Here is a 23,414-nt window from a genome sequence, read left to right on the forward strand (position 1 = left end):
GCCACCACGTCAGACCCACGGCCTCCACACGGCAAGGCACCCAGAATGCCACGTGTGACCTCACACTTATCCAAGACTTGCCTTTGGTAAGCGGGAGGCGTTCTGAACATTCCAAACCATTTTGAGTCAGATGCCAGATGTATTAAACGCCAGTTCCCTTGGTCATACACGCGATCAGTCATCCTTGTGGCCGCTGTGCTGAGCTCCGGGGCCTGACTCCACGGTGGGCTGGCGTGCCCACCCCCGGCTTCTCCCTCACCCGGGAACTGACCGCGGCCAGGCCCTTCAGCAGGGGCTGAGCTTCAGGACCCTGTGGTCTTGCAGAACAAGCATGCCCCACCCCAGGCCAGGGACTGCAGGAGACGAGATCCCAGGGTCTTGAAGGAGGAGGGGCTGCAACTGTCATGGGAAGGACTGTCACTGAAGCCTCCATCATCACCGGTAACTCTGCCTCATGAAATACCTGCCACACGGGCGACATCAAGAAAGAATGGTCTCACCACAGAAGACTGCATGCTGAGGACATCAGCAAGCCATCAGATTATACATATGCCTAGAAGATACAGCCTTTTAAACTGTAAACAGCTGGCTTTCCAATGCCGCTTAATTTTAAATCTTTTTAAAATACAAATTTCAAGTTGCTTCCTTTATGGCCATTCTGTCTTCATTTCCCTAGGAATACAGAAAAAAGGTTTGTGCTATGTCATATGAATTTGTGGATGAATTACTATTGTTACCAACAGAAATAAACCCTTACTCAAAAAGTGTGGTCAGGGGGCCGGGAGTTTGGCCTAGTGGTAGAGTGCTTGCCTCGCATGCATAAAGACCCGGGTTCCATTCCTCTACCACATACATAGAAAAAGCTGGAAGTAGTGCTGTGGCTCAAGTGGCAGAGCTCTAGCTTTGAGACAAAAAAAGCCCCAGGACAGAGCTCAGGCCCTGAGTTCAAGCCCCACAACTGGCAAAAAAAAAAGTGTGGTCAGCTAATCTCAAAAAATGATGAATTCAAATTATCTCACCAAGTTCCTAGGAAACAGGGTCTTTCTACTGATCTTTGAATGCCCCCCCTCTCTCTTTCTCTCCAATCAGGCCAAGTTTGTTTTGTCTTGTTTTTTGCCAGTCCTGGGCTTGAGCTCAGGGCCTGAGCACTGTCCTTGGACTTTCTCAAGGCTAGAGCTCTACCACTTGAGCCTCAGCACCACTTCCGGCTTTTTTCTATGTATGTGGTGCCAAGGAATCGAACCCAGGTCTTCATGCATGCTAGGCAAGCACTTTAACCACTAGGCAACACTCCCGGCCCTCAGTCCCAGTTTTGAATTGCCAAACTCAAATATGACATATTTTTCTTCACAAGAAGGCAAATATTTTACATATGCTCACTTTTTCTTCGATATTTTTGGTACGCAACCTGTAAATTGTTCTTGACAAAATAAATATGCTTGTTCAGTCACTCCAAAGTAAAGTTAGCATTTTATAATGGGTGGGAAAATAAACAGTGCTTCTAACTGAAGGACATTGTGAAAATGGACATTTGGAAATGCCGCCATCGTTTATGGCTTTCCTGTCTCGGTGACGTAAGAATTACACGCCATGCTCAGCTCCCATGTTCCCATCATCTTGTGATGCAGAATTTCCCACACTCCCGACCCCCATCTAGTTTTATCCAAAGCGGCTCACTCAGTCTCCTCCAGGAAGCCTTCCAGGACTGCCCGCCGTGCCGGCCCCTCCTGTGTGCCCAGGACTGTCACAGTCCTGGACTCAGGAGGCCCCTTTCCCACCAGCCTGAACAGTGAGTCTCACTGAAGGTGAGCAGTGAGCATTCTGCAGAGGGAGGAGGAGGGGGAGGAGGAGGGGGAGGAGGAGGAGGAGGAGGAGGAGGAGGAGGAGGGAGGGAACCAGAGATTGAAATGAAGACTGGGCCAGGCCCCTCCCCAGCCCCTGTCAGCTCACAGCCCCGTTTCCTTCAGACGTGGCCTCCCTAAGCACCCAGGCCTCACAGGCACACCTGACGTCTATGGGGAAAACGTCCAGCCTCCCTCGTGAATGAATGGGAAGACCACAGCGCACCTTGGGGTATCTTCCCTCCAGTTCCTGGTGCCAGCCGAGATCACCAGCTGAGATCACCAGACGTAGTCACCTCACCGGGAAGCCTTCCAGCTTCAGGAGCAAGCTGTGCACATGCAGGCCCACCGTGGCCGAGCCCTGCCCGGCGCCAGCCCGGGGCTGGGGATCCAGCAGGGGCCTCAGCCCCTGGAGGGAGTCTCATGGCCTCCCTGGCATCCTCTGGGCTGGGCTGTACATCTGGGCTGAGGCTCTGAGACTGGCAGGGGGCCATGCTTGTCCAGGGGAGAGAAGCCCAGCGCCTCAGCCCCGGAGTCTGGCCTCCAAGCGAGCTGTCACTTCCCCAACGGCACTGCAGGGCGGAATGCTGGACAGCGCCACCCACCCAGCTCATGGAAGGGGAGGAGGAGGCCATGCTTCTGGGCACTCAGCCTCACTGGCCGCCTGGAGGACTGTGCCCTGCTGGCCTCGCGGGCTTGGTCAGCCCTGGCCGAGGGCACCTGAGGGTGCCAGGCGGGCAGCGGGCAGGCGCGGGTGGGCAGCGGGCAGGCGCAGGCTTCCTTCTGCCCTCTGCAGCATGTGGCCTGCTGCTCTGCCCCGTGCAGCTGTCACCCTCTCCAGAGCCTCCTCAGATCAGCCCGGGATGGCCTTCAAATGCCTGCAGGGCTGTTTCACCCTTTCTGGCACCAGTGTTCAGGCAAAGGCAGCGGAAGCCAGCAACCAACACTGAAATTCCCAAACCGGAAGGACGTCCCCACCTTGATGCCAGCGCCTTGCCAGGAGAAGTGGACAGGCCGTCAGGTCTGGCCACACGAGCCTGTCTGGCTTCTGCCACTGGCAGTAAAGCTGTCAGTTGACGCTGATGTGGCTACTAATTAACTGTAAGCCAACTGCCCCGGCTTCTGTCCTTATGTGGAGCGCACGGAATCCCTGCAGCGCTCACTTCACTGGACCTTCATGAGGAGAGAACAAGAGGAGGATGTAGAAAGGAGCTCGCCGGAGGCCCTGCACCAGCAGATCCCGGAGCCCCTCGGGCCATGGGTCCTGCGGGCTGCAGTAGTGAGGGGGGATCCCAGTGCAAGGGGGGGGGGCAGAGGAAACGGGTGCGGGGGAAGGTGCGACCTCGGACACGAGGGGCTCCATCTGTGGGCCTGGCTTCCCGTCTTCTGAAGACTTGTGCATGTTTAAACCCCTCTGGGTACAAGCGGGGCAGACCTGTTCCCATCTCCCTGCCAGGGCCTCGTCCAAGTGTATACACAAGCAACATGTCCAGTTTAAAGAAGAAAAGCCTGGCCCGTCACGACATACAGAAACCGACACTTACAAGGTACTGCTGAGGGCATTCTTTTTAAACCACAGACAGCGGTCCTATGTCAAAGTCCTTACGAGGTTCCGCGGCTTGTGTAGCCAGCCAGCCTCACGGGTCGTTAGCCGCTGCCAGGACTTGGATTCCCTGCGCAATACGCAAAGGAATTCTGAAGGCCACAATCCACAGGCCCCGCATCGAAACACGTGGAACTGCTTGTGGCCATCGGCGCGGGGCCGTCGTCTTGAACCCAGCGGTCCATAGCCAGCTCTCCACGGAGTGCTGTGTGCTGAAGGCGGGGGAGGCCAGACCTGTCGGCTGCCCTGCAGAGCTGCTTCTCACAGCCCTCCACTTACAGACATGGCTACAAGCTCCTGGCACCCTGGCAAGGGTGCAAGGTGTCTCCCTCCCATCCAGGGCGCCGGGCCCCTCACGCCGTGGCCTCCGCCCCACAGACCAGTGTCCACAGACATATCCACATCTGTCTCCACAGCAGCGCCTCAGCCTCCCATCCTCTCATTTCCTACCTCAGAACTTCCCGGTCACAGGCCCTGCAGAGACGTCCTTAGCACTGCACCTGCTCATCCCTGGGCAGCGGAGACGATTCCAGAGCCTCCCCCTCCTTGAGAGCTGCTGCTTCTCTGGCACTTGGCTTAGTAGGTGCTCAGCAAAAAGTCTAAGAGACTTTTAGAACAACTCCAGCGAAATGCATCTCACCAAGGCAGCCAGTACCCAGCTGCCATGACGGTGCCTGCTGCCGACAGAGACCATGAAGTCACCAAGGTGCAGACGCAGATGGACGCTGGCTCTGCTGGCTGTCACATTCCCAAACGGGGACAGAGCCACGGGGCCAGGCTTGTTCATGCTGCTTACGGAGCAAGAGAGAAATCCCTGTGCTTTGTCTCAGTCCCAGAAAAGCATAAGTCACCTTTCTCTTTCTAAAATCAGTACTGCAGAGGTTTCCTTCTTCCTCTTCACAGGGTGGCGGGCAGGCTGGAGGCCAGCCTTTGCCACCCCCACCCCACTCTGCAGTGTACCACCACTGGGCCCAATGGTGGCCCCGTCTGCCCTTTCCTGTGCTCCAGCTAAGGACAGGACTCAGGCTGGGTTCCACCCGCGCTCAGCATTTAAAAACCGCTCTCCAGGCACAGCTGCGCTGGAGACTGCAGGGCCACAGGGCAGTCCCTGCACGCTCCAGACCTCCTTCAGAGGTGAAGGTCAAGACACGTTCTGTGTCTGTGCAGTCCCGGGGCTTGAACTCAGGGCCGGGGCACTGTCCTTGGACACGCTTTTCTCAAGGCTAGCGCTCTGCCACTTGAGCCGCAGCACCACTCTCCGCTTTCTCTGTGTATGTGGTACTGAGGTATTGAAGCCAGGGCTTCTTGAATGCCGGGTGAGCACCCTACCACTAGATCACACTCCTGACCCGTGACAGTGAATTTAAATAAGCATTAGAAGCAGAAAGGAATAAGAGGACTAGAATTATAGTAGCCACTCAGCACTTAGGCTCCGGATTTGAAATACAAGTCTTGTTTGGCAGACGGAATTTAATTGCTTAGGGGGCCATGGAATCACAGAACAGTCAAATGTGGAGAGGAAAGATGGCCCTGATAGACACCAGTGCTGGAGGCGCAGGGCCCAGGCCAACAGGACGAGTCCACCAGCACGGCAGCCGGGCCCTGCCAGACCCTGTGAAGGTGAGGGGGCAGAGCCTGCCGCCGGGGCAGGTGCAGGCCCGGAAGGAGCCTCAGGACACCCCGGTGCCAGGAGAAGGAGCAGGGTGGAGCATCCACGTGCCACGTGCCACCCTGCCACGTAGCTTGTGTGATCCTCAACCTGCCAAGGTGAGCGCCCGGCATCACCGCCAGGCAACCTGACTGGGAACTGAAGGAATTCTGGGGATGCAGAGCCAGTCCAGGCCAAAGGCCCACCTCATCCCCAACGGGCCCTACCAGCCTGGCAGAGGCCCAGCAGTCTCCATCCCGATAAACAACGCAGAGCCAAGTAGACAGAAGAGCTCGTTTCCTGGGCCTGTGTCACAAACTTAAATCCTCTTGAAAGAAGGGATGGAGGTCAAGGCGACCCTGACACTGAGGGCAAACACGCTTCCAAGGACGCCGCTGTGGCTCAGCGGACCTGTGCTCTCCTCTGTGCCCTCCTCCCACTGCACCTGCTAAGTGGCCAGTACAGAGGAGGGCCCTGATGCCCTCATGGACCCCAGACCAGACTGGCAGGGACGACCGGGCCCACAGAGCCAGGACACCAGGGAGCTCACACTTCCCCTCCACTTCCCGTGGACAGAACCACAGGCACCTGGGTAAAGAGGGCCGTGGGGCCCTGTAGCCCGTCCCGGCCACCACTGAGGAGCTGGCCACGCTGGGGGGGAGGACACAGCAGCGGGGGGGAGGGGGGAGGACGAGGGTTCCACTCACGGGCATGTTTTGACAGTGATGGGGGGAGAGGAGAGTGTGGATGGGGGAAGGAGAGCGAGGAGGGGCGGGGGTGGGTGAAGAGGGGGAGAGAGGAAAGAAGGGGAAAGCAGCGTGGATTCATGTCCACTGCCCTTAGGAAGCAATTACAAGTCAATGTCTACCCTCTGAATCCTGGTCTCCATTTCTCATAACTAAAAGAATCGCGAGCAAAACAGCGCATACTTCTGGCTGGCCATCTACCTTGTGGTTATCTTCCAACGTGGCACGCAGAGCGAAGAGCTCTAATTAATTAAGGATGCAGCGATTTGCCAGAAAGAAAATTGGTCTGCTGCTATTTGCACAATCTTTAGCAATTTGTGCAACCCTTTGCCTCACTGTCCCATTATGAACAGGAATACACTGCAGGATTCTTAGAGAAATAATAGCAGTACAGAGCACGTGGCCCCTTGGCATTTGAAACTTGATAGCTGTCATATCATTCATCAAAACAAAACAGGACTTCCAGGAGCTTCTGCCTCCCCTGTGAGGGCGAGGGAGGCAGCCCTGGGGCGGCTCCAAGCCAGAGACCACAGCCGCCACACAGAAGGAGCACGATTTCCTCAATAAAGAGGCTTGAATTTCACTGGTGTCCTGAGTGCACTCACACATTAGGGGAAAAACTTGCAGCCATGAGCTGAGGATAAGGCTTGGGTGGTAGAGCGCCTGCCTAGACGAGCTCAGTATCCAAACAAGAGCAAAACCACCTGGAAACCAAGAAGATGGAAGCACGGAGAACAGGGTACAGAGGCAATGGATCCCAGGAGCCAGCTCGTCCAAGCCTCACTGGCAGGGGAGAATTTACAGTGCTGGGAAATGAGCACGAGGCCAACAAAATGTGCAGGTCCATGAGAGAATGGCAGTGATAGGCTTCCAAGGAGGACGGGCAGATTCACAAGGTGGACGGGCAGATTCACAAGGTGGACGGGCAGATTCACACGGTGGTCGGGCAGATTCACCAGGTGGACGGGCAGATTCACAAGATGGACGGGCAGATTCACCAGGTGGACGGGCAGATTCACAAGGTGGACGGGCAGATTCACACGGTGGACGGACAGATTCACAAGGTGGACGGACAGATTCACAAGGTGGACGGGCAGATTCACCAGGTGGACGGGCAGATTCACAAGATGGACGGGCAGATTCACCAGGTGGACGGGCAGATTCACACGGTGGTCGGGCAGATTCACCAGGTGGACGGGCAGATTCACAAGATGGACGGGCAGATTCACCAGGTGGACGGGCAGATTCACAAGGTGGACGGGCAGATTCACACGGTGGACGGACAGATTCACAAGGTGGACGGGCAGATTCACAAGGTGGACGGGCAGATTCACCAGGTGGACGGGCAGATTCACAAGATGGACGGGCAGATTCACCAGGTGGACGGGCAGATTCACAAGGTGGACGGGCAGATTCACAAGGTGGACTTCACAAGATGTACGGACAGATTCACACGGTGGTCGGGCAGATTCACATGGTGGACGGGCAGATTCGCAAGGTGGATGGGCAGATTCACAAGGTGGACGGGCAGATTCACAAGGTGGACGGGCAGATTCACAAGGTGGACGGGCAGATTCACACGGTGGACGGACAGATTCACACGGTGGACGGACAGCTTCACCAAGGTTGACGGGCAAATTCACAAGGTGGACGGGCAGATTCACAAGGTGGACGGGCAGATTCACAAGGTGGACGGACAGATTCACCAAGGTTGAGGGCAGATTCGCAAGGTGGACGGGCAGATTCACAAGGTGGAAGGACAGATTCACAAGGTGGACGGGCAGATTCACAAGATGGACGGACAGATTCACAAGATGATGGCTCTGTGCTATCCCCAGGGCCAGGCCAGCCTCAGGTCTCGTGGCTCCAGCTGTGACAATAGGCCCAGGTCACAACTCAACTTCCTCTGGACCTGAGCTGTGAGGCCCTGCCTTGTACTAACTTCCAAGCTCTGCAAGCTTCCTCTGCCGCCCTGGGAATCAGGTACCAAGCGTGCCAGGTGGCTGCACTGCTGTCAAGCCCCACTGAGGGCTGGGCTGTGTGCTGTGTGACTCCAGGGCATCCCAAGTGCTGGCTCAAGGTCAAGAGCAAGGACTTTGGCTTTTGCTCATGGTGTGGCCCTGAGAATGGAACCAAATTCCTCTGTGATTTACTTTCCCTGACATAAAGTGGGGTTTATAGCTACCCCACACTTTGCCTTAAGAATTAAATGAGCTAAAAAAAAATTTAAATGAGCTAATCCACAGAAAGTGCTTTAAAGAGTACTTAAAGCACGGTTAAGCTCTTACTTTGTGTCTTTCAGTTATACTTCACTTCCAGTCCTCAACACAGGCACAAAGTCTGTGAGAGCATCTGCCGTGGGGAAGAAAACGTGAAATTCAAATGTGTGGAATGCGCAAGGGCGGGGTGAAGCACGGCGCACTGGTGCAGGAGGCTGCCCCAGCCGGGAGCAGAACTTTCTACGGTGCCATATAGGCCGTGCCACGCAGGCCTGCCCCCTCTGCGGTCAACGCAGGCCACGTGCAGACCACTGAACAACGCCTGCCTGCCCGGGCACGTGGGCTGGGGTGCCAAGAATTCTGAGGTTGGAGGAGCCAGCAGGCATGACAGGAGAGCCCGGAGGGGCGAGGGAGCCCCTGAAAGCTCGGGGAAGAGAGCTCAGGAAGTGCCAGTAGAGAAGTCGGCATGGGAAACGGCCATGAGCCAGGGCAGAGAGCCAACACCGCACAGCAGCGCAGAGTGCCGGGGAGATGCCCGCCCGTTCCCAATTCCTAGAGAAATAATCTCGTTAACCGCCGCGCTTTGTTGTCAGGTTACCTGCCTTTTAAGGTTATTTTTAGACTTTTTTTTTCCTTTCTTAGAAAACCACAAGTGATTACAGCTTGCACAGAATGTTTAAGTAGGTCACCGAGACAAAGGAATTCTCTCTCTCAGATTGACCTCTGAAGCTCCAGGTTCTGGGGAATCGGAGGCCGATTCTCTCATCCCCTGGGGTCCCCGTGGCAAATTCTATGGGTCTCATCCTGTCTACTTGTACTCCATTTAGAGGCTCCCAGCTCAGTAAGGTGGAGAACCTTGGCAAGTGAAGAATTCCAAGGGAAAGAATGGTGGTAGAGGGCTTCACAGAACCAGGACCTGGCTCTGGAGGAGGGCCAGGGAATGACAGGAGTGTTACCTCAAGAAAAGCAATGGTGTTTTAACCCGAACCCCACTAAATTCCTGAAATGAGAAGCAGGAGAGCTGCCAGGGAGTGACCTGAGATCCACCCACCGACTCCTCTCTCTCCTTTTGCACAGGGAAGAGAGACATAGTGGAATGTCTTTAGAGAAAGGCCCCCACCCCCTTCTCAGACCTCCAGCGTCAGGGAAGGAGGTTAGACCTGCCCAGGCTTGCGGCCTGCAGCCAGCAGAGCAGGCATGAGGACAGAGCCCCCACCCCGGCCTCCTCATCGGGCTCACAGCTGCTCCCCGGTGCCTCTGAGGTTCCTTGATCTCAGGCTTCTTCCATCGTCCACCCACCTCCCAGCTGCAGCCTCGTCCTACCTCCGTGGTCCTGCTGTCCCGGTCCTCCCGTCCCAGTCCTCCCAGTGGCGGTGGTGGCGTGACGGCCACAGGGTTGGAGAGGAACCCCAGCAGCCTGGCACACCCCAGCCCCCAGCCTCCGGGTGTGGCTGAGCCCTCAGCCCAGCTCCAGGCCCCTCCTGCCTGTGGCACTGCCCGGGTAACTGCCTGGGCAGGACGCACTCTCCATGGCCCCAGGCCCCTCACCATCCCCACCATAGGCAGCATGTGATGTGCTTTTGCCAGGTTACCCCCACCTCCTCCTGCCCAGCTCCTGACCCCTGCAGACCCTCCCAGGAGCAGCTGTGCTTCTCTCCAGGAGGAGGAGATTATCCTCTTCCTCCTGGTGGGGGAGGCGCCACGACCCAGAGGAGCAGCAGGCCCTGCCCGCCATAGTAGATCTCAATGGTGATAATTGTTGCTGGGCACGGAGGCTCACATCTGAAAGCCTATTCAGGAGGCTGAGATCTGAAGATCATGGTTCAAAGCCATCCTGGTCACGAAAAGTCTGTGAGACTCTTATCTCCAGTTAACCACCAGCAAACCAGAAGTGGTGCTGTGGCCCAAGGGGTACAGGGCTAACCTTGAGCACCAAGAGCTCAGGGACAGCATCCAGCCCCACAAACGACAAAGCAAATAAATAAAATAGTAATACTTGTTATTTGGCTGTTTGTTTCCTGTCTCTCTTCAGTCGTAAGCATGTCTGCGACACTCGGTAGAGCACTGACTGAATAAGTGAATGACCACCACGCACTCTGGTTTCCTTTTCCAGTTCTAACTTGCTTCACTACTTAGGCGAAGCAAGGAGATGGAAATTTGAGAAGGTAATTCCACCCCCGTTTCAAAGGTCTGGGGGACATAGTCAGAGCTCCCGCAGTAATGACCAATCACATAATGACCGGACCGCGTGGGTGAGGGGATGTCCTGGCCGGGTGACTCACAGCGTCTGCTTGGCCTGGAAACACTGATGAGCCCCTGGGCACAGCAATCCTCCAGGCTGGCCGTAAGTCCCGAGCAGTTACTTTGTGTAAAGTTCACCCAACCAGTTTTTAATCAAGGGAGAGGTGAGACGCCTGGGGAAAAAAAAAACTGCTTTTTTTTTAATGAGGCAAACAATTTTATAAAATTTGTCTCAAACTTCATTCCAAGACTTCTTCAGCAGAGTTGTCTGCAAAGAAGACATTGTGCATAAACAAAAGCCGAGCAGAGCTGCAGTACCCAAGGGGCTTGGACTTAAAAATATCAGCCATCTAAATGTTATCAGTTCCACAGACAGAGTTTTTAAGTGGTTAAAACACTATGTGACTTCTTCACGTTTTATCTTCTGTAGAAGTTTGCTTCATGTTTGGACATGTCATCAAAATTCTCCACAAGATCTGGGCCTTCCTCCTCCTCCTCCTCCTCCTCCTCCTCCTCCTCCTCCTCCTCCTCCTCCTCCTCCTTCTCTGCAGGATGCTGTGCCGATCTGTCCACGATTATGTGGACAGGGCTTCTGCCAGGCTCCAGGCGTCTGCCCTACACCTGGCCAAGAGGCTTTGCCCCAGGCCCGGCCGAAAGCCTGGGAAGCGCTTCTGCCCACAGCTTTGCCTCCCTGTGGCCTGCAGTGGTGACAGTGCTGACTGAACTTTAGAGTTGGTAAAGTGGATCACTTTAACATATTCCTCTCTTCAGCAGGAGATGCCACCTGTACTTGTGGGCTTAAACTTGGGACCTGAGCTCTGTCCCTGAGCTCTTCAGCTCAAGACTACCCCTTGAGCCACAGCATCACTTCCAGTTTTCTGGTGGTTAATTGGAGATAAGAGTCTCATGGATTTCATGTCCAGGCTGTCTTTGAACAGATCCTCAGATCTCAGCCTTCTGAGTAGCCAGGATTACAGGTGTGAGCCACCGTGCCCAGCTTGTAAGATCTTTAAGAATGAAGCTGTTTATCTCTGGATGGCCACGTGGTCACTGTGAACCGCGCCCGTGAGTGGTTCGTGGGTGTGAACGCTGCCTGAAATCTGCCCCGCTCTCCCTGGGGTGTCAGGGCATCTTTTATCATGGTGGAGAGGAAAGTGCAGTCAAAGATTAGGGTTAATGCTCAGGCGGAGTGGTTGAGATCAGGCACGACATGGGGTGGGCTAGAGCTTGGCACGGACTTTGCGATCATTCTTTGGTGTACCCTAGTCTTCACTGAAGAAATGACTTCCTAGCTTTCTATCCTCTGGACTTGTGCACATTCAGCCCCACAGGGGTGAAATGGCTGGCCTGTGGCTGTCAGGTTCCTTGCGGGCTGAAGACTTATCAACTAGACCTTTGGTGCTAGCAGGTAAAATCTGAAGTGACAACTGGCATTGCTAACACAAATGGAATGTCCAGAGTCCCCCGTGACTCTTCACAAGACTGCCAGGGACCCCGCAGGGCTTTACCACTGGAAAACCACAGGGTAGGGGCGCAGTCTAAGGAAACCCACCAGGGTTTGCCCCAGCCCCGCCGGGCCCCAGCAGGCAGCGTCACTGAAGGGCCATGAAGAGAGTGTCTGGCGAGGGCCTGCCAACCTCCAGCCTGACGGCCCCACTCACTCATGCAGACGCCGCGGGTAAATTTAATGGTCCTCTTTTTTGGTTTAGGAGAGAAAAGCGAATTTGTAGAGGAGAAAGCCCAGAAGAATGCCTGACTCGCAGGAGGTCACTGGTAAAGGGTAACGCCGCGTCATTTCCCAGGGGGTCCTGGCAAGAGCTGGTGACTGGCACGGCCTCGGCCCCCAGGGCCCTCCCCGCAGGCAGCCATGCACTCTTCATATACAACGCCCGCCCTCTGGTCTGCACATCTTTCAGACATGAAGCAGTGGTTGTGCTCGTCCAGCTCATCAACAGCCCCGTGGAGGCGTCCATTTCCCAAGTTGTGCTGCATATTTAGTTCAAGTGAAAGGTGATACACAGTGAAGACCTTCTCTGAGGAAAGTGACCGGGCATTGGGTGAGATTTGTAAATCTAAGGTTAATTGTGAGTTGAGCACTGCAATTCTAGAAAATAGGCTAGTGGCCGTGTTTGCACGTTTCTGAATCTTTCCTTGTTTATAGCTACAAACATATGCTATTAATTTATGACTCTTTCTGCAGGATTCACCAGGGTAAACACAAATAGAGGCATTAGTCACTAAACCAGAAGGAATTTAAGAACAGGACATAAAATTTAAAGGTTACATGCTGAAAAAGAAAATGATGTAAGAAGTAAAGGCAACAGAAAATTAGCTGCTAAATCTTTGGGATAATGCATTTTTACAGGTTGTTTTAATAATCCTTACCATACGGTACTTTCATCCATAATCCTCCAAGATAAACTGAGGAATTCCCAGTGGAAGTTGGTCTTTCCAACCATGACAACAATGCCAAAGTCTCTTCTTTCTTGAGTTTATGTTTCCTTTATTACTTTTCATTCACCAAAGCTACAGGGACTGTAGAATGCAAATTCTGATTCTACCTCCTGTCTGGTTAGGAAAACACAACGACGTCATGAGTGGTGTTAGACAACGGTCCCCAAGCTCACCCTAATCACCAACAGCTCTGGCACTCGTCACGCCCCTACCTGGAGTAGGATTCCCAGAATCCCTTAAACTCCAAATCCCCACATTCCTGCAACCGAAATATTTTCATAAATTTGGCACAAGAACTGGCTGGGTGTGGTCTTCCTCCGTGAAGGGCAGAGCAAACCCTGTGAATGTCTTTCCACGCAGGGTGCCGAGTCAGGCTCAGTGAAAATATCGCGTACGTAATGCACAGCACCTCACTTTCCTAAGATCTGATTTCACAGATTCAGCTGGCCCCAGGGTGGCCTTGTGCTACCTGTTCTGAGAGGAGAAGAAAATAAAGGGCATCAGTCTCGACCTGCACGAAGTCTACTGCAAATATAGGAAGGGAGGAGAGTTCCGAGGGAGGGAGAGGCCAGGCTGCCTCGCACAAGGAGCAGGATGGCAAGCTGCCAGAGGACTTCGGGAGGCCACGCCTTCTGGCCCACCGCTGCCTGGCGTGAGCTTGACAGGCCAGCGTGGCGCAGGTTCTCTCTTGCCGACATCCCGGAATCCCCATCTCAGCCCTCTAGGGTGGTTTCACGTTGTGTCCTCCCTCATTTCTGTTTCTTTCACCAACTCTCTACTCTGAACAATTCTTAAGTTCCACTAATTGGCACTAAAATTTCGCTGCTAGTGACACTAAGTTTAAGAGGTTAAGAATTCAGACAGGGTTCAAATCATGGCTCTGCCATTTTCTGGCTGTGTGATTGGTTATTTGATCTCCATTTGCCCTCCGTTCCTTCCAAGAAGATAATTACACCTACTTAATACTGTTGTGGAGGGGATTATGAGAGTCTATAGTGGGAGAGTTAACTTAAAACAGGCTTAGGAAAGAGTGAGTATTCCATAAAGATAAGCCATTATATCCAAGGCCTGCAACTGTCTTCTGTAGGACCTCCACCTATTTATAATGTGCTTTTTTCTTTTTAGAAATCTAAATTCTATACAAATCCCTTATAAATATTCCCTACTTCCTAAGGTGTACAGCCAAGAATTTGATGGTCAATAATTATTTGCTCAGAACCTGAGCATGAACTTGCAGGTGCCTCAGGCTGCTGCTGCCGGATCCCAGCCTTCAGCCTTCAGGCTGTGCACTGTCTTTCTCCTCCGTCCCCTTGCAGATATGAGTCAAAACCTGAAGAGTAACATAAGAAGAAGGTAATGAAACACGTGAAACACAACTTCAAAATAAAACACCCAGCAGGAACATCTGCGAGATGTGCAAGCCCTTTTAGTACAAGCCCTTTTATTTTCAGCCTACGTAGGAACCTTAATGTGAACTATATGATCACATAGTCCTGCTAACATTGCCTAGAAGCCAATTCTGCATGAAACTGCAGTCAATTATGAGAAGAGATCTTTCTAGGGACACCTTCTTTTTGGGGGTTCCACGCTGAGAGATGCAGCCTGGCCAGCCGTGGGCCTGGCCAGGAAAAGGCGCTGTGGTCAGCATTGTTCTGCCTCCAGCCTGGACACCATGACTGTCCCGGGGTGGAGGTGCTAGGACTCCTGCATGCCCCCCTCTCACCCCCTCTCATTAATGTGAGGCTAATTAAACGATTTCTTCAGTCAGAATGATTGGCCCACCCTTCCCACCTCCGCCTAGCTTACCTCTACCCTATTTTATTTATCAAGAAAGCATTGATCGACAAGAGCATCCAACTTGAGGAAAAAAAGACAACGGCTAAATGGGGGCTTAAAGCTAAAGAGGCCGAGATTGAACAGCCGCTCCCGAGGGTTCACAGCTCCCGAACCCACGCCAAGGCTTTGAGAGTGGAAGCTCAGGGCTGGTGGCGGCTGAGCGCCGTCCATCGTGGCCTTCCGCGGCAGGCAGAGCTCCGGGCGGGGCTAATCCGTCCGATGTCTGCTGCAGACCCGCGGCATAGCCGGGCTGCAGCATTTAATCACCTAGTCGCTCTCTGGATCACTTTAATGTCTTTCCAGAAGATACAAAGAAAAACATTATTGAAAGGACATTTTAGACTACTTAATAAAGATCCAATGTGCCCTTTATGACCCAGGAAATAAATACATCTCTAACCCAAGTCCATTCAATGCTCTCCTGGGTCACATCTACTTAGACAGAGTGACACTCTGGTTTCTGGAGATTAAAAAAATAGCACATGCAGAAGCGTGTAGGAAAGAAACCACTGATATAAATGAAAGTAGGTATTTCGGTTTATCTGGGGTTTAGCTTCAGAGTAGCACGTGTGGCCGGGGTGGAGAACACCTCAGACCTAGTTAGACTGCGTTTACGTCTTAGCCTTGTCAAGATAAAGAGCTTGGGCTCACACCTGTCATCCTCGCTGCTCAAGAGGTGGATTAGGAGCGTTATGGTTCAGAGCCAGATGCAGCCAAAGGTTGAAGAGACCCCATCTGAGCCAGTAAATAAAGCTGGACACAGTGGCTCTCTCCTGCCATCCCTGCTACATGGGAAGCACAAACAGGGAGGCTGTCCTGGGCACGAAAAGGAAACCCTACTCCAAAGACAACCAAGGCAGAAAGGGCTGGGGGCATGGTCTGAGTAGAAGAGCAGCTGCCGCGCAAGCCAAGGCTCTAAATTCAAACTCCACTACTGCCACAAAGAAAAGAAAACAGCGCCTGCCTTTGATGTATTAGGCAGCGATTTTGTAAACCCTGTAATTAGGGCAAAACATAAACTGTGTGGTCCACCTGCCACGGTTGTGACTCAGGATGGTCCCTCGTTACCTGGCACGACCTTGGGCACGTTATGTATGTTTCGGGGGCCTCCACACTGGACAATGGAAGCAGGATCACTGCAAGAGACAGAAGTGACCCGTGAAACACAGGCACCCCAGGGCTGGGCCTAGTAGATGGTGCGAGCCGTTCACTGTTGACGTGCACCGGAGAAGAGGATGGGAGAAGATGGAAAGCAGGGGGACCTGGAGGTCCAGGCTGCCTATGTGCAAGGAGAGCAGCGAAGGGAGGCTGAGGGGGCGTGACAGATGTGGAATCCAAGGAAACAGAGGCTTGGAAAAGTCATGTGGTGGTGGCTGGAAGCAAACCAAGAAGAGCAAACCCTACAGAGAGCCAAGTGGCTGGTGCTGGGATCAGCAGTCAGGAAGAACTTCTACAGGGACCCAAACAACAGCTGTGTCCGTGACCACGAAACGGAGTGTGGACTTCCAAAAGGCTGCAAGAACATTCCCAGCTACCATCATCCTTCCTGGACTGTCGGTAAGAGGCTGCCTCGACGGCCCCTTCTGGGCCTGCAGTCGGGTAGCTTGCGTTTGGACAGCCATGCTGCTTCCCCAGGACCTGCACGGCTCAGGGGTGTTCGCCGCCACCCCAAAGGCCTGCATGTCCCAAAAGCCCCGGCTGGCTCTGTGGCGCTGCACTGCTGGGGGGCTCAGCTCTGGTCACCCTAAAAGACTCACATTCTTTCATAGCTCCCCCCTCTGACACTTTGTCCAAGCCTCATTCCTCCTGAGCTTGTCCAGCCTGTCGCTGAAAAGGCCCTTCAGTTCTGGGGGACTGAGTTTGTATTTGTGTATTTGTTGTTTTTATTTGCTCTCTGTAGCTATCTGTGGGGCCTACCACAGCCCTCAGGCTCACAGGAGCCAGGCAGCGAGGCCTGCGAGCCAGGCCTGGCCAGGTTTCTCTCCCCTCACACCCTGTGTGCCGGTGCTACTACAGACAACTCAGCAACACCAAACCGGAGGTGCCACCCACTCCCTTGGCTGCCATGGGAGCTCGCTGCTCCTCACGTGGGTTACACGACGTCCCTCAGAGGGAGCAATCAAAAATGCTTTATAGTCACATGCAAGTGTGAAAGAAACCACACTTAGGAGCCTGGTACCCGACCCTGGCCTCTCCCCTCTCCCATCTCAGACAAGCATGTTGTTCAAAATGGCATGGCAGGGCAGGTCACCCATAGGCTCTGTACATGTTCTTCATGTTTCCAGAATCTGAAAATGGGGTATAATTTGCTCCTGAGAATGGAAGAGAAGAGCAGGAAGCCACGTCTTGCTTGAGTCTGCACAACCCACCAGAATAAATGCCAAGAACCAAGACACCCAGTGTCACTTAGCCTGAGAGAACACGGCTTGCCCCTCTCCACAAAGCACGGGAGCCTCCGTCACACCACGGCCTTCTGAGGACAGCCGTCACTACAGAAGACCCCCGGCCTCCAGTCAGCGGGCGCCTTCCCCGGGAGATAGCCTGCTCAACGCTGCCCTCTTCCTCCACTCTCTGCACTGACCAGGACCTACTGGGGAGGTGTCCCCGAGTGCTGGAGCCGAAAAGATGCATGCAGGCAGATAAGACGTATAGGATAGCTAAGGGGCAGAGGAGCACGAGCTAAGAGCAGGCTGGAGGAAGAGGCCGGGAAGAGATGCTCAGGTCTGTGCCAGACCAGGGTGGCGAGGGCTGGGCTGGGAGCAGTACCGGGACAGAAAATCACCTCTATGAGCTGTGACCCCTAAACTACTGCCACACCGAGCTCCAGCTTCCTGTGGACTCTAAAACACAAGTTCCTTGTGACTGTCCTGCCTCTTATCCTACCACTGAATCCCTGGGGCAGGGCACCTCAGTGTGTCCCAGCCTTGCCCTCTGGTTCCCTAGCGCACACGAGGAGAAGCAGCGTGCCCTGCAATCTGGATGGCGGCCCTGGTCACCAGGTGCTCTCATCCCAGGCCCCCGACACCGGGGGCAGCGCAGATGGTCACTCACTGCGCAGGGTCGGATGCTGTCTCCACAGCTATTTGCTCTGTGGAATATTTTTAGCTGGAGGTTGGGGAGGGGCTGGGGAAGAAGAAAGATATTCTAGGTGGAAACCATGTCATACTCGCCATGCTATGTTCAGGGCATCACCCACGTTCATGCCCAGAGAACAGGCCTCAGTAAGGCACCTTAATGTCCACCTTCCCGTGTCTATAAAAACACGTGGAGGGGCCTGGAAATGAGGTCTCTAAGGATCCGTGGTAGTTGAAATTCTTCCTCTCTCCCCATGGGGGCAAAACAGGAGGACACAGAGCCCCTGTGGCCAGGCAGGGGACACACAGAGCCCCTGTGGTCTTCTAGGAAGGCAGTTGATTTCAAGGGAGAAGAAGAAAAGTCCTTTAAAATCCACCTAAAGCACCACACACAGTGGTTCCTGTGTGGAACACAGAGGCCCAGGCAGGCAGCCACTGGCTGCCCCACCTCCACCCTGCCCTCAACAGTGGCAGACCTCTGCCTGCAGGGTGCTGCCACCTTTTGGACACTAACAGCCAAAGCAAGACTGTCCTGGAACAGACCCACTGAGCTGACGTTCTGAAACGTTAATGGGCAATCTGTTCCGAAGTAATGACTCCCTGCATTGGCCTCCTTTCCATTTCAGAACCTCAAAGGCGGCCCCGCGGCTGGAAGTCATACCATCACACGAGCAGCGCACAGCCCCTTCTCAATTAATGACTCACAATTAATGGGATCACGGAAGAACAACTGCCACCGTGCGTCAGGGCTGTTTCGAGCTGTGTGCAGATGGGAATGCTTCTCAGCCTGGAGAGGCCAAGTTTCAACAGAGGAAAAAGTATTTACCAGGCCTACAAAGTAGTGACAGCTTCTTCCTCTTCCCTCCCTACGCACACTCACACTCACATACACGAACCCTCTCTTGTGGAAGGCTGGATCTATCCTCGAGGGAAGTCTGGAGCCTGAAGCGGGGACAAGCCTCAGAGCCTTTGTTGCACAATGGTCTTTGAGCTGTTTGTACTAATTGGCCCAGTTCCCGGCAGGAAATCGTCCATTTCTCTTATTCACCCAGGTAGTGGTCATTTGAACAGTTGGGTTGTCACTTTTTCTAACCTCTGCGTTTCTCTATGGATAGTTAGAGGAGGAGATAAATGGCGACATTAGCTGGTTTAAGCTAGATTTTCAAAGCTATACCAGGGGAGTTGAAAGTGCAGATACTGTTATTAGTCCAGAATTAATACACAGAAGTCCCAAAATGCCACTTTGGAAACATGGGCAAGGAATGTTGCTTTAATGTACGCAATGTTGTTTTTAGACCCAGCCATCAATGGGTACATCAAAAATGAGGCCAAAAGATAACAGTCTTTAATCCAAAATTCTAATGAGGTTTCCTGTGTTTGTGCTTTCTTGCCACTTCGAAAACTGGGTATTTGTAGAAATTACAGCAGCAGCCTCTGACCTGCTCTGTTGATTCTGCGCTGAGGATTCTGTTAGCACCCCCTACACACACACACACACACACACACACACACACACACACACACACGCACCCCAGGAGAAGGCAGGGGGTAAGAAAAGATGGCACTGAGTCTGGGGGAATCCTCTGGACCCAAACGCTGCAAGTAAACTTCTGCATATCCATGGCTTTGAGAAAACCAGCCAGGGCTTGTGCCCGCTTCTGCTCTTGCAGGTCTTCAATTGTTGTCCAGAAATCACAACCTGCAAAGGTCTTCCAGCGTCCCGGCTGCCCTGAGGGGACAGCGGCACGTTTCCATTCTCCAGATCCTTGGCTGGGTTTCATGACCTGGCCATAAGGGGCCACTCAGCTGAGGGGTGACCACCCCCACACCACGGGGGGGGGGCCTGGGAATCCCCAGAGGCGCCGCTGCCTTGCTGCTCTGCTCACACTCCTCTCACAGAACCTCCAAGCCCTGCCACTGTTATCTCCAGAGGGGCTGGAAGTCCAGTCCAGTGGTATGCCTCACGCAGGCCACAACAGGGCCCGGCCCAATCCTCAGCGCCTATACAAAGAGAGACTCACTGTGCTCCCTCCATGTCCTCGAAGGAACCATGCCAGACACCCAATGGTACCCAAATCTGTGATGCACACAGCTGGCTCACTCACCTCTTCCGTGTCATCTGTAGGTTCCTCCTAATTCCTAACACGATGTGACAAAAATAACAAGAGGGAAGTGTCTGCATGCGCTCGGTACTTACCTTACCACGCATTTTTATCTTCTTTGGTTGATTCTCCAGGTATAGAAGCTGTGGATATGAAAGACTAACCAGAAAGGATGATGGTGGGGGGGAGGGCAGAAGTGTCAGGAGCACAGTCAAGGGGAGGAGAGTGTCAGGAGCACAGTCAAGGGGAGGAGAGTGTCAGGAGCACAGTCAAGGGGAGGAGAGTGGCCTCTCTTAGCAGCAGGGTGGCACTGGGAATCCTCACTGCCCTGGATGGCCCCTGGCACCTGACTCAGGTGTGGAATGTCTTCCCTCACACTAGTTGCAATGAGGAAGCTGAACTCATTGCACTGAGCTGGGGCTGAAAAGCCTCCTGGAACCACTTCCCTGACACCCTGGGACACATGGCTGGTGGATGTGAACCTGCCTTTCAGACGTTAATGTCGCCCCGCAGTGCTGTTTCGAGGTGTCCTCATTGTGTGGTAGACAGTTGGCTCTTAATCGACTTCATAGAAGCACTTGCCATTCCTTGGATGGAAAGACGTACGTAACTTTCGAGTGCCATAGTACCGTACATGTGTGGCTCTGTGAGCACAAGCGTTTGCCCCGCCATAAACTCCGAGTCAGAATGGGATCTGAGCGTTTCCCATCTCTTCACAGTCACAAGATTGACGGAACCAGTCACAAGAAGAAATAAGTAAGCGTTGAACGTGCCCACACCCATGACACCATTCAGGAGCTCTAGAAGAGGGCAAGTAACAGAAAGCCAAGGGGAGGAAACTTCAGGAAAGCCAGAACTCTTACAAACACAAGGTCTTGCCGGGTGCGGTGGCTCACACCTGTAATCCTGTAATCAGGAGGCTGAGATCTGAGGATCGAGGTTCAAAGCCAGCCCCAGCAATAAAGTCTGTGAGACTCTTATCTCCAATTTACCTCCAGAAAACCCCCACCCATTATCTACCACCGGCCAAGTCTTGAACAAGTTGTTCGAATCCTCTAAGCCTCAGTTTTCTATCTCTCACGTGAAGATGAGATGAAGATTAATTGTGATAATCCATATAAAGTATTTAGTTGTACCCAATAAACACAACGATGGGACGGGAGGGAATGGAGGGTGATAACGACATTGACCAACGGCACTGTTGGTGTAAGTAGACTTGCTGCCCTGAACCCCGTCTTTAAACCACAATGAAAAATGGGATGCGTAGAGGGTTGTTGCTTTTAGTCTTAGTCCTTTCAGCACTTCGAGGACAGAGAATGTTTGGGGGTTTTGACCACAAATTTGTTTTACATGGTTGAGTATGAGTGTGTGTGTATATGAGTGTGTGTGTGTGTATGAGTGTGTGTGTGAGCACGTGTGTGAGCATGTGTGTGAGTTGGATGAGTGTGAGAGCATTGTGCGTTGGGTGAGTGTGTGTGAGCATGTGTGCGGATGTGCATGAGTGTGTGAGTGTGTTGGTGAGTGTGTGTGAGCATGTGCGTGTGAACTCACGGCTGTGCTCTTCTGCTTCCAGCCTGCATCACTTTCCCTTTCTTGGTGGTCTCGCCGTCTTGGGACTTAAAGTGCCCCTGCTTGCCAAAAAGCTCGCACACCGCCACCTCCCCCCTCCACGCCGTGGGAGGAGGCGGCTAGCAGAGGACTTCCTGGCATCTTTGTATCAGGGTGTCCAGCGGGTCTCTCCCCCTCTTCTGCTCCAGGTCTGGCCTGTAGGTGGTCTCTGCATCTGCCCAGATGAGCAGGGCAGTCTGCGGTCACCGCTGCCCTTACTTTCCTTCCATAACCCATGTCCAGCTTATCGGGACGTTCTATTGATTTTATTTTCTGACAACCTGCAGAGTTGTGGTCCATCTAAGACCTCCAACTCTCTTCTTCAAAAATGCAAGACTATCACACCCGGTGCTGGGACTCACGCCCGTAATCCCAGCACCCAGGAGGCTGGGCGTGCAGGACTGCAGTGTTAAGCCAGCCTGGGCAAGAAAATCCACTCACCTCTTCTCTTAAATCAACCAGAAAGAAGCTGGAAGTGGAGATGTGGCTCAAGAGGTAGAGAGCCAGCCTTGCGTGGAAAAGCCAAGTGAGAGCACAAGGCCTTAAGTTCAAACCCCGGTTCTCTCTCTCTCTCTCTCTCTCTCTCTCTCTCTCTCTCTCTCTCTCTCTCTCTCTCTCTCTCTCTCACTCACACACACACACACACAGACATACACACTAGTAATAAGTAAATGCTTTGAGGGTAAGTCTTCTCGCCTCCATGTAGCCATTTTTTTTAAAGACCAACATAACCAGGACACGAGGCTTTACATGGGGAAATCAGTCTTGGTAGGCGACAGCCAAACCGTTTTCAGACGTCACAGCTCACTCCCATAGCATCTCTTCCCTCTGTTTCTAGGACCTCTGCAGAACACATGCCGTATCTGGCTGTCACTGCCGTTCCATCTGAAGCAGCCACTCCGCCTGGCCCCTCTGTGCCTGCGGTGAACACTTTGTCAGGGGCAGGAGGGGGGCATTGAATTCTGTACAGCAACCCCTTGCATAGACCACCGTGCTTTCTAACACTTCAAAATGAAATTTCCTACCTCTGCAAATCACACCGCAGGTGACTTCCCGCGTCCTCGTGTGGCTCTCCCATGACGCCATTCTCCTGGAGACACAGAGTGACCTAAGATGGGACGGGCGGCCTTGAACATGCAGGGTGCACCATGGGTCCCTGGCACAGGTGCCCAAATGAGATGCCTGATGTGGGCATCCCATGCTCCTTCTCTGAGCCAGTGTGCAACCCATGTCAAGAGCAGATGTTGACAGTCTACCAGCCACATCAGAGGTCTGGAGACACCCAAGGCCGACCCAGGAATTCCTACTAAGTTAAGGCAGACTTAAAGGATTGCCAGACCTACCTGAATGCACACGTTTTCTACACTTTTTAGAGCTCAATGCAGCATCTGCACCCCAAACAGTTGCTTTTTTTTTTTTTTGTCAATTGTAGGGCTTGAACTCTGGGCTTGGATGTTGTTCCTGAGCTCTTCAGCTCAAGGCTACTGCCCTACCCCTTGAGCCACAGCACCACTTCCAGTTTTCTGGTGGTTAATTGGAGATAAGAGTTTCACAGAATTTGGTGCCCAGGCTGGCTTTGAGCCGTGATCCTCAGATCTCAGTCTCCTGAGTAGCTAGGATTACAGAGGTTTCTGTGGTCTCCTGTGGAAATCAGCACTGCACAAGGCCACTCCGTGAGAAAGCCATGGATTCTGTACTCATAAACTGGCCGGTGGAATGGAAGCCCCTGTGTATGGCTCCTTAATGGCAATAAAAATAAAGTAAATTTTTAAAAAACGCACTGTGTAATTTAGTTTGAACTTAGACAAAATGCAACATGGATACAACCAACCCACAAAAATGATCAAATATCCCTTAATTCTGGCCAGTATGAGTGAGTTCTGATTTGTTACCAATTACAGGACGAGGGTGGCTCTCTTCCTCTTTCTAGAGAAGATGGACCTGTGTGAGCTGACGAGACATGTGGCTCCAGCCAGATCCAGGCTTCTGTGTCTGGGAAGGTCCAAAACATTCTAACCTTTCCCAAATATTTATACACACAA

General features: G+C 53.1%; 1 long non-coding RNA gene across 1 annotated transcript; it reads right to left on the reverse strand.

Annotated features, from left to right (window-relative positions):
- Positions 1-12,215: 12,215 nt before the first annotated feature.
- On the reverse strand, positions 12,216-18,584 carry LOC150047518 (uncharacterized). The gene is made up of 4 exons (XR_016539412.1): positions 18,489-18,584; positions 13,972-14,082; positions 12,684-12,866; positions 12,216-12,331 (listed from the first exon to the last, which is right to left on the reverse strand). It is a non-coding gene; the product is annotated as an uncharacterized LOC150047518 (long non-coding RNA).
- Positions 18,585-23,414: the final 4,830 nt, after the last annotated feature.

This window comes from Megascapheus bottae, chromosome 23 (genome assembly GCF_031878675.1).
Source record: "Megascapheus bottae isolate mThoBot1 chromosome 23, mThoBot2.hap1, whole genome shotgun sequence".
NCBI lineage: Eukaryota > Metazoa > Chordata > Mammalia > Rodentia > Geomyidae > Megascapheus > Megascapheus bottae.